The sequence below is a fragment of the Protopterus annectens genome, chromosome 12.part0, assembly GCF_019279795.1.
Source record: "Protopterus annectens isolate FY-2018-M chromosome 12.part0, PAN1.0, whole genome shotgun sequence".
NCBI classification, from domain to species: Eukaryota; Metazoa; Chordata; order Ceratodontiformes; family Protopteridae; genus Protopterus; species Protopterus annectens.
Genome location: NC_056746.1, coordinates 164,767,920 through 164,773,919, shown reverse-complemented (window position 1 = coordinate 164,773,919; position 6,000 = coordinate 164,767,920).

The following is a 6,000-nucleotide window of genomic DNA, read 5'->3' as shown; positions in this document are numbered from 1 at the left end:
GGTAGCCACATTCAGTGATTTCCTGTCCTTGCATATTTAAACTGGTGCATGTGAAATAATTCCTGCTTTAAAACTTCAGCTTGGCAAGCTAAGAACTTGGTTATATTCAACTGGACGTATAAGAGAATTTAAGTACCTTTTATGCACTTTTCTTTTAAAAATACAGTATTTAAATTGATTTAAACTGTGTATGAAGGAGTGTTGAAGGAATTTTTAACTGGTTATTCTGCTCTTCAGTAACTTGAACTAAAAGCTAGTGTTGGCTGAATTTTGTTATTTGCTAGTAATTACAGGTGTGGGGGTAGCCACATTCAGTGATTTCCTGTCCTTGCATATTTAAACTGGTGCATGTGAAATAATTCCTGCTTTAAAACTTCAGCTTGGCAAGCTAAGAACTTGGTTATATTCAACTGGACGTATAAGAGAATTTAAGTACCTTTTTATGCACTCTTTCTTTTAAAAAATACAGTATTTAAATTGATTTAAACTGTGTATGAAGGAGTGTTGAAGGAATTTTTAACTGGTTATTCTGCTCTTCAGTAACTTGAACTAAAAGCTAGTGTTGGCTGAATTTTGTTATTTGCTAGTAATTACAGGTGTTGGGGTAGCCACATTCAGTGATTTCCTGTCCTTGCATATTTAAACTGGTGCATGTGAAATAATTCCTGCTTTAAAACTTCAGCTTGGCAAGCTAAGAACTTGGTTATATTCAACTGGACGTATAAGAGAATTTAAGTACCTTTTTATGCACTCTTTCTTTTAAAAAATACAGTATTTAAATTGATTTAAACTGTGTATGAAGGAGTGTTGAAGGAATTTTTAACTGGTTATTCTGCTCTTCAGTAACTTGAACTAAAAGCTAGTGTTGGCTGAATTTTGTTATTTGCTAGTAATTACAGGTGTGGGGGTAGCCACATTCAGTGATTTCCTGTCCTTGCATATTTAAACTGGTGCATGTGAAATAATTCCTGCTTTAAAACTTCAGCTTGGCAAGCTAAGAACTTGGTTATATTCAACTGGACGTATAAGAGAATTTAAGTACCTTTTTATGCACTTTTTCTTTTAAAAATACAGTATTTAAATTGATTTAAACTGTGTATGAAGGAGTGTTGAAGGAATTTTTAACTGGTTATTCTGCTCTTCAGTAACTTGAACTAAAAGCTAGTGTTGGCTGAATTTTGTTATTTGCTAGTAATTACAGGTGTGGCGGTAGCCACATTCAGTGATTTCCTGTCCTTGCATATTTAAACTGGTGCATGTGAAATAATTCCTGCTTTAATACTTCAGCTTGGCAAGCTAAGAACTTGGTTATATTCAACTGGACGTATAAGAGAATTTAAGTACCTTTTATGCACTTTTTCTTTTAAAAATACAGTATTTAAATTGATTTAAACTGTGTATGAAGGAGTGTTGAAGGAATTTTTAACTGGTTATTCTGCTCTTCAGTAACTTGAACTAAAAGCTAGTGTTGGCTGAATTTTGTTATTTGCTAGTAATTACAGGTGTGGGGGTAGCCACATTCAGTGATTTCCTGTCCTTGCATATTTAAACTGGTGCATGTGAAATAATTCCTGCTTTAAAACTTCAGCTTGGCAAGCTAAGAACTTGGTTATATTCAACTGGACGTATAAGAGAATTTAAGTACCTTTTATGCACTTTTTCTTTTAAAAATACAGTATTTAAATTGATTTAAACTGTGTATGAAGGAGTGTTGAAGGAATTTTTAACTGGTTATTCTGCTCTTCAGTAACTTGAACTAAAAGCTAGTGTTGGCTGAATTTTGTTATTTGCTAGTAATTACAGGTGTGGGGTAGCCACATTCAGTGATTTCCTGTCCTTGCATATTTAAACTGGTGCATGTGAAATAATTCCTGCTTTAAAACTTCAGCTTGGCAAGCTAAGAACTTGGTTATATTCAACTGGACGTATAAGAGAATTTAAGTACCTTTTATGCACTTTTTCTTTTAAAAATACAGTATTTAAATTGATTTAAACTGTGTATGAAGGAGTGTTGAAGGAATTTTTAACTGGTTATTCTGCTCTTCAGTAACTTGAACTAAAAGCTAGTGTTGGCTGAATTTTGTTATTTGCTAGTAATTACAGGTGTGGGGGTAGCCACATTCAGTGATTTCCTGTCCTTGCATATTTAAACTGGTGCATGTGAAATAATTCCTGCTTTAAAACTTCAGCTTGGCAAGCTAAGAACTTGGTTATATTCAACTGGACGTATAAGAGAATTTAAGTACCTTTTTATGCACTTTTCTTTTAAAAATACAGTATTTAAATTGATTTAAACTGTGTATGAAGGAGTGTTGAAGGAATTTTTAACTGGTTATTCTGCTCTTCAGTAACTTGAACTAAAAGCTAGTGTTGGCTGAATTTTGTTATTTGCTAGTAATTACAGGTGTGGGGTAGCCACATTCAGTGATTTCCTGTCCTTGCATATTTAAACTGGTGCATGTGAAATAATTCCTGCTTTAAAACTTCAGCTTGGCAAGCTAAGAACTTGGTTATATTCAACTGGACGTATAAGAGAATTTAAGTACCTTTTATGCACTTTTTCTTTTAAAAATACAGTATTTAAATTGATTTAAACTGTGTATGAAGGAGTGTTGAAGGAATTTTAACTGGTTATTCTGCTCTTCAGTAACTTGAACTAAAAGCTAGTGTTGGCTGAATTTTGTTATTTGCTAGTAATTACAGGTGTGGGGGTAGCCACATTCAGTGATTTCCTGTCCTTGCATATTTAAACTGGTGCATGTGAAATAATTCCTGCTTTAAAACTTCAGCTTGGCAAGCTAAGAACTTGGTTATATTCAACTGGACGTATAAGAGAATTTAAGTACCTTTTATGCACTTTTCTTTTAAAAATACAGTATTTAAATTGATTTAAACTGTGTATGAAGGAGTGTTGAAGGAATTTTTAACTGGTTATTCTGCTCTTCAGTAACTTGAACTAAAAGCTAGTGTTGGCTGAATTTTGTTATTTGCTAGTAATTACAGGTGTGGGGGTAGCCACATTCAGTGATTTCCTGTCCTTGCATATTTAAACTGGTGCATGTGAAATAATTCCTGCTTTAAAACTTCAGCTTGGCAAGCTAAGAACTTGGTTATATTCAACTGGACGTATAAGAGAATTTAAGTACCTTTTTATGCACTTTTCTTTTAAAAAATACAGTATTTAAATTGATTTAAACTGTGTATGAAGGAGTGTTGAAGGAATTTTTAACTGGTTATTCTGCTCTTCAGTAACTTGAACTAAAAGCTAGTGTTGGCTGAATTTTGTTATTTGCTAGTAATTACAGGTGTGGGGGTAGCCACATTCAGTGATTTCCTGTCCTTGCATATTTAAACTGGTGCATGTGAAATAATTCCTGCTTTAATACTTCAGCTTGGCAAGCTAAGAACTTGGTTATATTCAACTGGACGTATAAGAGAATTTAAGTACCTTTTTATGCACTTTTTCTTTTAAAAATACAGTATTTAAATTGATTTAAACTGTGTATGAAGGAGTGTTGAAGGAATTTTTAACTGGTTATTCTGCTCTTCAGTAACTTGAACTAAAAGCTAGTGTTGGCTGAATTTTGTTATTTGCTAGTAATTACAGGTGTGGGGGTAGCCACATTCAGTGATTTCCTGTCCTTGCATATTTAAACTGGTGCATGTGAAATGATTCCTGCTTTAAAACTTCAGCTTGGCAAGCTAAGAACTTGGTTATATTCAACTGGACGTATAAGAGAATTTAAGTACCCTTTATGCACTTTTTCTTTTAAAAATACAGTATTTAAATTGATTTAAACTGTGTATGAAGGAGTGTTGAAGGAATTTTTAACTGGTTATTCTGCTCTTCAGTAACTTGAACTAAAAGCTAGTGTTGGCTGAATTTTGTTATTTGCTAGTAATTACAGGTGTGCGGGTAGCCACATTCAGTGATTTCCTGTCCTTGCATATTTAAACTGGTGCATGTGAAATAATTCCTGCTTTAATACTTCAGCTTGGCAAGCTAAGAACTTGGTTATATTCAACTGGACGTATAAGAGAATTTAAGTACCTTTTTATGCACTTTTCTGTTTTAAAATACAGTATTTAAATTGATTTAAACTGTGTATGAAGGAGTGTTGAAGGAATTTTTAACTGGTTATTCTGCTCTTCAGTAACTTGAACTAAAAGCTAGTGTTGGCTGAATTTTGTTATTTGCTAGTAATTACAGGTGTGGGGGTAGCCACATTCAGTGATTTCCTGTCCTTGCATATTTAAACTGGTGCATGTGAAATGATTCCTGCTTTAAAACTTCAGCTTGGCAAGCTAAGAACTTGGTTATATTCAACTGGACGTATAAGAGAATTTAAGTACCTTTTTATGCACTTTTTCTTTTAAAAATACAGTATTTAAATTGATTTAAACTGTGTATGAAGGAGTGTTGAAGGAATTTTTAACTGGTTATTCTGCTCTTCAGTTATTCCCACCCACCGCCCTGTTTTTGTTTTGGTGTTAATCTTAGTGGCATTGAAACTGCCCGCCCCTCAGCCTGCCTCTGGGCCCATCTCATTTGCTCACTCAACTGAGTGCAGTGAGATCATATTCTGATTTCAGGCACTCCTACTGTGTACAAAGAGAGCATCTGGGAAATAGAAAAAAAAAATTAAGCTTATTTCCTGCCTTTCTTGTTAAGTGGTACAGACTATTTGTAGGCTTCTGAGCCCCCAAGCCCTTCTGTGTTTGAGGGAAGCCTTCTAGCTTGTTTTTTTTTTTTCTTGTAACTAGCCAGTTTTCTAGTTTCAGCACTCAAATCTGTTTCTTTGATCTCAGCACTTGTTCAGAAAAAAAAAAAAAAAAAAAAAAAAATTCATCTGCTTTTACTGTACTTGTGTTTTTACCTACTTCTTTTTACTTTTGCATCATCTTAAAATACTCAATTGTATTTATTACTGCTTGGTGTAACTCATTCTAAGCCTTTTGGTTTAAACACTTGGGCTTCGGACCAGTTAGTTGTTTTGCACTGAGAGGTTTGTGGTCTGCACTGTTGTGGCAGAACAGGTAGCTTACATCCTTCTAGGTTGAGAACTGCTGATTGAGGGCTCAGTGTCTGTTATTCTAAAAGTGTATTAATTCTGGTTTAAGCACTTGGGCTTTCAAGCCAGTTATTTTACATTAAGAGGGTTCGTGGTCTGCACTCTTGTGGGAGGAGAGGCTGGACTCTGCCCTTCTGAGCTGGGAATTTCTGGTTAAAGGCTTATAGTGCATGCATATCTGAACTGTTTCTTACTGAAGTTGGTGCGCCTTGTTTGCTGTGGCATAGACTGGATTCGGGCCTGCTGGATCTAGCTTTGTTTGTGTAACTTGAGCACTAATCCAGACATTCTCTAAAGTATTCAATGGTATTTATTACTGCTTGGTTGTAACTTGATTAAAGTGTAGCTATCATTCAAGTCTTTTGGATTAAGCACTTGGGCTTCAGACCAGTTGTTTTACATTAGGAAGGTTTGTGGCAAGCACTGTGGTGGCAGGACAGGTAGCTTTCATCCTTCTAAGTTGGGAACTGCTGATTGAGAGCCCAGTGTCCAAGTGTATTAGTTCTGGTTTAGGCACTTGGGCTTCAGGCCAGTTATTTTACATTAAGAAGGTTCGTGGACTGCACTCTTGTGGGAGAAGAGGCTGGACTCTGCCCTTCTGAGCTGGGAATTTTCTGGTTAAAGGTTTATAGTGCCTGAATATTTGAACTGTATCTTACTGAAATTGGTTCACCTTGTTTGCTCTAGCATAGACTAGATCCAGGCCTACTGAATCTAGCTTTGTTTATATACTTGTTGTTTGTTTGCTTGTTATTTCCCTGGAAGCTAATTCACCTAATACGCAACTTCTCAGCTCATCTTTGGAGCACTAGTGACATCTGCAGTGGGTACTGGACTTATTTCCTTGTTTCACTTGAAAGAAAGTTACTGTTTGTCGTTTTTGCATTTAGTTACTTGTATCACATTGCACTCAAGTTACCTGGCACTT